Source organism: Balaenoptera physalus, assembly GCF_965194825.1.
Source record: "Balaenoptera physalus genome assembly, contig: SUPER_7_unloc_2, whole genome shotgun sequence".
In the NCBI taxonomy this organism is placed as follows: domain Eukaryota; kingdom Metazoa; phylum Chordata; class Mammalia; order Artiodactyla; family Balaenopteridae; genus Balaenoptera; species Balaenoptera physalus.
This window is the reverse complement of record NW_028126533.1, coordinates 203,985-215,249: the sequence shown is the minus strand read 5'-3', so window position 1 is coordinate 215,249 and position 11,265 is coordinate 203,985. Positions and strand designations below refer to the sequence as shown.

At 44.6% G+C, this 11,265-nt stretch overlaps 1 pseudogene across 1 annotated transcript; it reads left to right on the top strand.

The window, feature by feature from the left end:
- Positions 1-5,133: 5,133 nt before the first annotated feature.
- LOC309665270 (WW domain-containing adapter protein with coiled-coil pseudogene) lies at positions 5,134-8,310 on the top strand (annotated as a pseudogene). Its single transcript has one exon. The product of its transcript is annotated as a WW domain-containing adapter protein with coiled-coil pseudogene (transcript).
- Positions 8,311-11,265: the final 2,955 nt, after the last annotated feature.

The following is an 11,265-nucleotide window of genomic DNA, read 5'->3' as shown; positions in this document are numbered from 1 at the left end:
TTGGGAGAAAAAAGAAGGGGTCCCAGTGAACCCTTGAGGCATAAAAGTGCAGGTATATTGTTGATTGTTCCAAGTAAAGGCAGATAGATATTGGCTGTTGGGTCTCCGGGATGCTGAAGAAAGGTGAACAAAGGTCTCCAACAGTACACCATTCCAAGTCAGTTGAATCTTGTGACAGAAGGGTGGCTAAGTTTGGAACAACAGGAAAACAGGGAATAACTATTTTTATTAACAGCTCCCAAGTCCTGGACAAATCGCCATCCTGCCAGGTTTCCAACCAGGCAAGATTGGCATGCTGCAGGGACGAGTACAGGAATGACTACCTCCCGGGAAATTAAGTTTTCTACAATAGGTGTGAGACCTTGTATGACCGCAGGCTTTAATAGTTGTTGAGGAAACCTAGGGAGAGGTTTAGCTACATCTATCTGAATCTTTATAGGTTTGCATTTTTTTTATTCTTCTGATGTTAACACTGTCAGAAGTAGCCCCCAAATTTGCAGGCATCTCCACCAAATTAGAGAACTTGTGCTGAACTTCCTCTTTTATGTCCAGGACAGATTGTAAGGAACATAAATAATCAGGTTCAGGTTGATCAGGAAATTTTAAGGTGAGATCTCCACTGGAGGCAAAATGTACTGGCCCTTTTAAGTTAGAAAAGAGATCTCTACCGAATAGATTAACTGGGGCTATATTGCATAGCCAAAAGGAATCTTGGTTGAGATAAAAATTCTCTCTGAACTTTATTAGGTACTCCCACTATGGAAACATCCTCTTGACTCAGAGGGACCTGTTGTTCTTTGAGGGTGGGCTTTAGAATAGAAAGCACAGCTCTGGTTCGGGCTAGGGATAGGGTGTTAAAGGGTTAGGTAATTATGTTTACAGTTAGGGTTAGGGTTTAATGTAGATTTCAAAGTAAAATATGAGAGTGGGGTTTAAAGTAGAAAGCATAGCTCCAGTATCAACTAAAATTTGGCAGTTTTTCATCAATTTTCATTCTATTTTCCTCTGGGCTGTTTCAGGTAATTGCTGGTAATAGTTTACCAGAGAACGTCTGGAGTTCTGCCAACTAGGGGAGAGGGTCATGGGGGGGCCCTCCCTTTGAGACAGATACGAGAGCATTTGTGAAGAGTTTGCACAGGACCTTTGAGGACACCTTTTTTTCTAGCGTCCTCACTGATTACAAATGAAACATCAACTTTGGGTCATCGAATTGATCATGGACCCCTAGGAGGTTGTAATGGGGGAGGCCTAGGTGTTATTTTGTGTCTCTTGCCTTAGAGCTGTTGTAACTGTAAGGCTATGAGCTTGGTGGATTTCTGTTTGTGATCTTGCTCCAAGGTCCTTTCAAAATGCTCAGCTATAGTCAGGAGTTCAGTCAGGCCTACAGCCTCCCAGCCTATTTTCTGCCCTTTTATCAATCCACTAATCTCAGAAGATAATCCATTTACAAAGAGGGCAGTTAAAGTAGGCTGAGTGGCCTTTTTGTTGCTTGCAACCCCAAATGCTGTAAAAAGAGAGCCTACAATCTGGCTCTAAAATCTTCCACAGATTCACCCCTCTTTTGTTTGTATGAGTGAATAACAGGCCAATCATTATTAGGCCAATTAATAATAGACCAAGTGTGAGCAGGGAAGATTTTAGGAATAGCTTATAAAAGGTTAGTTGTTATTCTGCAAGCCTTTTTAGGTTGAGGATCTTGAATATCATCCTAGGGATTATGTCATTTTGCTTCCCGCGTCCATTCTGGGGCTTCCCCCAGTCCTACCAACATGTGTACAAGCGGATAAAGATCTAGCAGTTTGGGGACATAGGCCGTGACAGTGACTCTAAATTCTTCAAAAAATGTTGGGGGTTCCTCCCTAGGTTTAGAGAATTCTTTGACTATAGCTCTCAGTTCAGTCTTTGACCAAGGGGTAAAGGACACATGAGGGGGCTCACCTGCAACCTCAGCTAGTTTGACTTTAAATGGCAATTGTTAAATATTCTCTTGGGAATAGAAAAGTATTTCAGACAGAAAATGAGTAAAACAAGAGTACTCAGGTGAAAAAGGAAAGGGGGGGACAGTAGGAGTTAAATCTGCAGTCACATCCGTCCTATGGTCTTTTGTTTCAGGTACCTTTTGTCTCTTTAATTTTTCATTAGCTTTCTGTTCTAAGTCTCTAAACGAAGCTATGTTGGAATCTTGAAACCTTCTGTAAACTTTTACATACCAATTAAAGCAGGCATCTCATTCTCCCTGTCCAATTTGGGAACCCTTGCTCTCCAGTGTTTTCCTCAAATGAACAATCTTGTCTAACTGGAACATTCCCCACAATGACCATTGTAATTCTAGATCAATATTAGAATAACTTTGCCATCTTTCTAAATATCTACAGCTTCCAGGACCATAGTTCTCAAATATAAAATAAGCAGGTGTGGCAGAAGCTGGCATTCTCAACTCTTTGGTGATAAAGGATCTCATTTCCTTAGCTAGCCTTTGTCAACCCAAAAGAACACACAAAAGAACTGCGCCTTAATATATCAGCAGTAACAAAGAGATGTTACTATGTCCTGGCCAAAAGAAGGCCTGGTATGCACCACCACCAATTCCCAGGGATCCCTGGACTGAGGAAAAAGATCCAACCAGCAAATCCCAAGGAATGGGGACTGCAAACTGATGCCTAACAAAATGGAGAACTATAGCCGCCACCAACAGTTCCAAGCATGGAAACTGAGGGCTGATGCCAAACAGATGGGGAAGTGCAGATTACACTGCCAGCAGTGCCCGATGTGGAATCCAGGGAACAAAATTAGGGGCTAGGGTTTACCACTCAAAAATATACTGGCAATAACCAAGAGATGTTACTGTGTCCTGGGAATTTCCATCTGAAAGGCTAGGGGTTTGGCCTCAGGGAGAATCCTCTACCAGCCAAACTGACCTGCCCTGTAAAGGAAAGCCAATTAGATTGCGAGCACAAACTCAATCAAAGAGAATGGAGCTCAAACCAAGAGGAGCTTACCAACAACCTTCAGGGATGGCAAGAAAGACAGTGAACTCAAAGCAGTTGTGGGCACCACACCTGTTTCTCCTTGTCCCAAATGTTATCAGAAATTTGCTTCAGATCCCATCACTGCCACCAATATATTTATCTTTTTCTTTTTAAAAAGATAAGCATTTAATCATAAAATCATCCTGTTAGCAAGAGGAATCATAAGAGTGGATTTTAGAAAAGTGCACATACATATTTTTATACAGAACATTTCTGGAGGGATACATATTCAACTGTTAGTGGCCACCTCTGAATGCCACCAATGTATTAAAAAACAAAATTTAACTGAGTAAATTTGAAGATTTACTTTGAAGTTTGAATAAATTGGCTTTATTAAACGATTCATGAATCAGGCAGCATCTCATCTGATAGAAAGGGAGATACTCCAACGGGTTACACAACATGGAAGGCTTTTTGTTTTTTGGCCACGCCACATGGCATGTGGAAATCTTAGTTCCCCGACCACGGATCGAACCGATGCCCCGTGCATTGGAAGAGCAGAGTCTTAGCCCCTGGACCACCAGGAAAGTCCCAGAAGGCTTTTAAAGTAAAGAGGGTGGGACAAGGAAAGAAAGTCATCATCAAGGGAAAAAATGAAAGTTCACTGGAGGAAAGTGAAACTTCAGGTGACAGTGGCTTCTCATTGGCTAAACTGCGGAATATTCTATTAGCTATTTCTATTTTCTATTTCTTGTTGCTGGCCAGGAAGGAAGTCTTCCCTCCTCCAGCTGGGGTAGTAAAGTGGTTGCACTTCCTGTTTGGGGTCAGTGAATGACCTCTTCCTGTTGGGGTAATTGATGATGAGTGACACGGCATGAGAGCTCCCTCTACGGGCCTTCCAGACTCCAATTCTAGTTGAGGTTTCCTTTTGTTAACATTCACAGCATGTTTTATTGGCAGGAGGATTCACAATGAGGGAGAAAAGGCCACAAGACTCACCATAAAGAAGGCTCAGAAATTCCTGGGTGGGTCCAAGGGAGGCACAAGGTGGCTGTGGGGTCAGCTGGTGGCCACAATGATCACGTGGTTCCATCTGATGGGTTTGCAGCTCGATGTGGAATAGTGAATAAAAGGGTCAGTTCATCCTATCAGAGAAACATGAAACTGAGATAAGCTTCCCACTGCTAGAAGCATCATGAGCCTTCAGAAAAGAACAGAGAACATGTCTAAAGGGTTTGGGAACATCAGAGCCATATCTCCTCAGAGTGGGACTCCCCAGGCTCTCCAGGTCTCAGTCCCCAACTCTCCCTCAGGGACAAAGCCTCCTCACCTCTGTCCTTGTCAGCTCACTGATCCCTAGAGGTCCTGCCTATCCCTGAGGACTTAGGTTTCCATGGAGACAGGTTGGTTGAGACCTAGTGATACAGTTGACCAGCCTGATATGCAACAGTTCCCACCACCCTGGGGCCGTTGCGCTCAGGGACACGTGGCTCTGGACCCCATGTGGAGGGTGTCCTTGCACGTCAGCTGTGCCCCAGAAGAGCCAGTAACGCCTGTAGCTGTCCAACTGATTCTCAGGGTATTTTCCTGGGAGAGCCCTTGGTCATCTGACCTCCTATCCAGGAAGCCCCGTGACTTTCTGACTGCTGCCTGTCACGCCAACAACACACCTGTGAAGGTTCTGCTCTGCATGGCCATCTGTCCACCAGGCCCCCCCTTCTAGGGACCCAGATGCTAGGACCACACAAATGCTGAAGGAGTGTCCACCTGCCTAAGGTACAGACACCCTTGTATCCATCTGCATGATTTCTACTGGGAATCAACAACATTTATGGGGATTCTTTGGCCCTAAAGAACAGACCAACCTGATAGGAGCAATGCAATGATTCACGATTACCAGGGTCAATGCACATATACAGGGGCCCATAGCCCCAGATGCCCCACTCACAATTCACATGGGTGTCCCATACGTACCCACCGATGCCCAAATATTCTTGCTTCATACATACATACATCCAAACACGCACATCAGTGGTGTGCTGGTAAGTGCTAAAAAACTCTCCGAGAAAGGTGGGAAAGACTTCACCTGTGCTATCTACGTGGTATAAATATTCCCAGCATGGGAGGAGGACGAGGCGGCGGAGGAGGAGGAGGACCCGGCGGCGGCGGCGGCGGGGTGAGGAGGCGAGGCGGCGGCGGAGCGGGAGGAGGCGAAGGCGGAGGAGGCAGTCGCTGCGCGCGGGGCCGAGCCGGACGCGTCTTGGTGCCCCCTCCCCCGGTTCGCCGCTGCCCGGCCTGAGCCGAGCCGAGCCGAGCGTGAGCGTGGTGCGGAAGGAGGGGATGGCCCGGGAGCGCCGGCACCAGTGACGGGGAGGTGCTGAGCGTCGCCGAGGGCGCGCCGGGCCCTGCGCCGCCCGCCGCCTGCGCGCCCGCCCGCCGCCCGGCTCCGCGGCCGCTCCCTGTCCCCGACACACGCTCACAGGCCGGGCATTGATGGTAATGTATGCGAGGAAACAGCAGAGACTCAGTGATGGCTGTCACGACCGGCGGGGGGACGCGCAGCCTTACCAGGCACTTAAGTATTCATCGAAGAGTCACCCCAGTCGCGGTGATCACAGACATGAAAAAATGCGAGACGCCGCAGATCCTTCACCACCAAATAAAATGTTGCGGAGATCTGATAGTCCTGAAAACAAATACAGTGACAGCACAGGTCACAGTAAGGCCAAAAATGTGCATATGCACAGAGTTAGAGAGAGGGATGGTGGGACCAGTTACTCTCCCCAAGAAAATTCACACAACCACAGTGCTCTTCATAGTTCAAATTCACATTCTTCTAATCCAAGCAATAATCCAAGCAAAACTTCAGATGCACCTTATGATTCTGCCGACGACTGGTCTGAGCATATTAGCTCCTCTGGGAAGAAATACTACTACAATTGTCGAACAGAAGTTTCACAGTGGGAAAAACCAAAAGAGTGGCTTGAAAGAGAACAGAGACAAAAAGAAGCAAACAAGATGGCAGTTAATAGCTTCCCAAAAGATAGGGATTACAGAAGAGAGGTGATGCAAGCAACAGCCACTAGTGGGTTTGCCAGTGGAATGGAAGACAAGCATTCCAGTGATGCCAGTAGTTTGCTCCCACAGAATATTTTGTCTCAGACAAGCAGACACAATGACAGAGACTACAGACTGCCAATAGCAGAGACTCAGAGTAGCTCTGCGCCAGCCCAGCACCCCATCAAACCAGTGGTCCCTCCAGCTGCTGCCCCAGGCTCTGTGCCTTGTAGTCCATTCACGCCGCAGTCTGATCACCAGCCAAAGAGATCATTCGATGCTAACGGAGCATCTGCTCTCTCAAAACTGCCTACACCCACATCTTCTGTCCCTGCACAGAAGACAGAAAGAAAAGAATCTACATCAGGAGACAAATCGGTGTCACACTCTTGCACAACTCCTTCCACGTCTTCTGCCTCTGGACTGAACCCCACGCCTGCCCCTCCAGCCTCTGCTTCAGCAATGCCTGTCTCTCCTGTCCCACAGTCACCAATACCTCCATTACTGCAGGACCCAAATCTGCTCAGACAGTTGCTTCCTGCTTTGCAAGCCACGCTGCAACTCAATAATTCTAATGTGGACATATCCAAGATAAATGAAGTTCTTACAGCAGCTGTGACCCAAGCCTCATTGCAGTCTACAATTCATAAGTTTCTTACTGCTGGACCATCTGCTTTCAACATAACTTCTCTGATTTCTCAAGCTGCTCAGCTCTCTACACAAGCCCAGCCGTCTAATCAGTCTCCGATGTCTTTGACGTCTGACGCATCATCCCTGAGATCGTACGTGTCTCCGAGAATAAGCACACCTCAGACGAACGCAGTCCCTGTCAAGCCTTTGGCTAGTACTCCTCCTGTTGCATCACAGCCAAAGGTTAGTACTCCGGTAGTTAAGCAAGGACCAGTTTCACAATCAGCCACACAGCAGCCTGTAACTGCTGACAAGCAGCAAGGTCATGAACCTGTCTCTCCTCAAAGTCTTCAGCGCTCAAATAGCCAGAGAAGTCCGTCACCTGGTCCAAATCATACTTCTAGTAGTAATGCATCAAATGCAACAGTTGTACCACAGAATTCATCTGCCCGTCCTACGTGTTCATTAACACCTACGCTAGCAGCACACTTCAATGAAAATCTCATCAAACATGTTCAAGGATGGCCTGCAGATCATGCAGAGAAGCAGGCATCGAGATTGCGAGAGGAAGCCCATAACATGGGAAGCGTTCATATGTCAGAAATTTGTACTGAATGAAAAAATTTAAGATCTTTAGTCCGAGTATGTGAAATTCAAGCAACTTTGAGAGAGCAAAGGATACTATTTTTGAGACAACAAATTAAGGAACTCGAAAAGCTAAAAAATCAGAATTCCTTCATGCTGTGAAGATGTGAATAATTGCACATGGTGCTGAGAACAGAACTGTAAATCTGTTGCCCAGTCTTAACATTTTTGAGCTGCATTTAAGTAGACTTTGGACCCTTAAGCTGGGCAAAGGAAATGACAAGGGGTGGGGGTCTGTGAGATTCAATTCAGGGGAAAGATACAAGATTGATTTGTAAAACCCTTGAAATGTAGATTTCTTGTAGATGTACTCTTCACGTTGTAAATATGTTTTGTAGAGTGAAGCCATGGGAAGCCATGTGTAACAGAGCTTAGACATCCAAAACTAATCAATGCTGAGGTGGCTAAATACCTAGCCTTTTACATGTAAACCTGTCTGCAAAATTAGCTTTTTTAAAGAAAAATTTGGGGGGTTAATTTATCATTCAGAAATCTTGCATTTTCAAAAAATTCAGTGCAAGTGCCAGGCGATCTGTGTCTAAGGATACAATTTTGAACCATATGGGCAGTGTACAAAATACCATGAAACAACCGTTTCCACACTTGCACCTGATCAAGAGCAGTGCTTCTCCATTTCTTTTGCAGAGAAATGTTTTTCATTTCCCGTGTGTTCCATTTCCCTCTGAAATCCTTGATCTGATTTTATCCATTTTTTAAGGCTCCTCTTTTCCTCCTTTCTTAAGGCACTGTTGCTATGGCACTTTTCTATAACCTTTTCATTCCTGTGTACAGTAGCTTAAAACTGCAGTGATTGAGCATAACCCACTTGTTTGTGTAAATTATTGAAATCCATTGGCACCCTGTAAGAATGGACTTAAAAGTACTGCTGGGCATGTGTGCTGAAAGTACATTGATGGCTCAAATATAAGGAAATGGCCCAATGAACATGGTTGGGAGGGAAGAGGAAACAGCTAGTCAGATGTGAATTGTATCTGTTATAATAAACATGTTAAAAAAATATTCCCAGCATGACCAATTTCAAGCTACCCACCTGACATCACTGAACACAGAGCTGGGAAGAGATATGCACCATTGACTATCCCAGGATAGTATGAACCAGTTCCAGCACATCCCGTACCTTTTCCTATGAATTTGTGCACACAATCCACTTACACCCCAAGTAGAACCCTCAACTCCCATCACAGATATATAACTAAAAGGATACCACATACACATATGTGTTTGTACATATACATATATATATATATATCCTAAACACGCACGTACATTTCTACCCTCACCCTGAATAAATACACAAACAGCCTACCTCTTACTACCTAAATTTTTACAGACAAAACCTTACTCACCCTGAATATTCACATTCCACTCTCACAACTATATATACACACACAACATGGGCCTGAAAACAAACATGTGCAACCAATATGCCATCCAGATGTACACACTGAGTACCTAAACACACAGGCTCACCAAGTACACAACTGTCTCATGGGCAACCCAAAAAAGACCCATATGCAATCCCACAGCCCTAAAATACATATACTCCAGGATTCCTGCACACACACATAACCTACACCGTCTACTGGTTTCCAAACACACAAACTAAACTCTCACATCCCCCAGAGTACATACCCCAGAAGCTCCAGGAGCTCAAAAACACACACAGCCACAAATAACCTATTCTTATCAAATACAGCTGACCCTTGAACAACTTGGGGGTTAGGGCGCCAACCCTCCATGCAGTGGTTCTGCATCCATGGATCATGTAGTAGTCCTGTAGTATTTACTGGAAAAAAAATCCAATAGAAGTGGACCCGTGTGGTTCAAACGTGTGTTGTTCAAGGGTCAACTGTACATATAAGTCCACCTCACTAATACTGAGAACACACAAACAGGCAACACCACTAATTTCTTCAGGCATTACATTTTGAAATAGACACATAGAGGACTCTAAGCCTCCTGATATACTCACAAATCACAAATACACACACCCACAAACTCCTCATGAGTATACCCCCCAAATGCTCAGACACACTCAAAACAGAAAAACACCGACAACCTCTGCAGTCTTACTAATATACATACACAATTCTCACACACATATGGACACACACATGCAAATATTCCCAAGCCCTGAACATACAGATCCCCTCCCAAACACTATACATTATGCTACCTCTCCAGAATACAAGCTCCCCACCACTACCCCAACATATAAACTGTATATGTGTGTGGGGGTGTTTATATATATATATATTTCTACCCTCACCCCGAATATATAGACAGACCACCTCTTACTCCTACCAAACACATGTATAAACACCCTAGCATTCTCCAAAGAAATACACTTTGAATACTCCTAACAACTCCATACCTTATGAACAAACTTTGATAATGCATGAACCTGATGATGGACACACACACAGATTAGAATACACAAGTAAGATACATGGAAGTGTCTCCAGCAAACCATTTATGAAACAACTTCCATATATCAAATTATCCCTAGCTATTAGGAGCCAGCTCACACATATGCAAGTACTAACAAATACCCGTATCACATATTTCTAATACATAGAAATGCAATTGTCCAACTTCCCTGTAGAGACATAGAACCCCACCTCTTTATCAGATACACATATACTCACTTCCCAAAATACATAAGCTTCAGAGGCTCCTACTGAAAATTACAAATGCACAGCCTCAGCAAACATTCCTCCAAGTGGCCATGCCCCTTGAATACACACACAAACTCATTTAACACATAACTCTCCACAAGTCCCAAATGCAACCACAATTACCCAGAACACTGCAAATATGCAATAATATCATCCTATATGCCCTTTGTTCCAAATACACATACAGTACCACACTACTGGCATATACATAACCCCACATTCCCAACCTCTCACACAGAATTAACTCTGCCATCTTGCAGAATACAGAATCATACAAACACAACATATCTACATATACAACATCCACCAGTCCCAGAAAATAGTCACAGACTTGCCCTCTACACATCCAAATATACATAGACGGCTCCTGAAAATGCACACACACAAACACCCCATAACCATACAACATGCCCTGAATACACAAATGATCATCCTACATTCCCCAAATATACAAAATAAACAGACTGGACGCCCAAAGTAATATACACCACTACTTTTCCTGACATTGCCCTTATGCATATGCAGATAATCCTTCCAAATCCACCATTAGAAACACATAAATCCCCAAATTCATGGGTGAAAAAAACACATGTAAACATATTCCCCAAACACCAAATTACAAACACCTAACCACCAACTCCTTGAGTATGCCTGCGTCACATCTCAACACCCTCCAAGTACAACACTCACTCTTACACACTCTCACAAAAACACAGGCATGACCTCCCTTCAGACACAAACATCCACAGACAAAACCAACCCACACATTTGACTACATATCAGATTCCCACCAACCAATTAAATATGTACAGACCCCATCTATGCTTGCAAATCAATCATGATTTGACATCAGACTACAAATACATGTTTATTACCACATTCAGCAAAGTTGTTCCCATCACTGACAAAAGAATGCAGTTTGAACATAAGTGGTGATTGATGTTTTTATGATAAGAAGGAAGACACTAGCGAAACCATGAGTGTGTTCCTTCGATCTTCACTCATTTTCCAATCACCTGAGCTACACCTTTGGAACCAGATGAGGGTTTTCAACTCGCAAGAACGTCCCTCTAGCTTTTGTACTCTTCAGAACGCGCAGCCTAGAACGGCACCTGGGCACCTGTTTAATAGCTCACACACACTATTTACCCCCCATTGTAGGCCCCGCAATCACTGAACCCTTCATGCAGCCGGCTCCCCAGCGGTGCCAATAACCCTGGGGTAAACCCCTCAAGGGAATCGAGCTCTATGGGGGCGTGAATCCA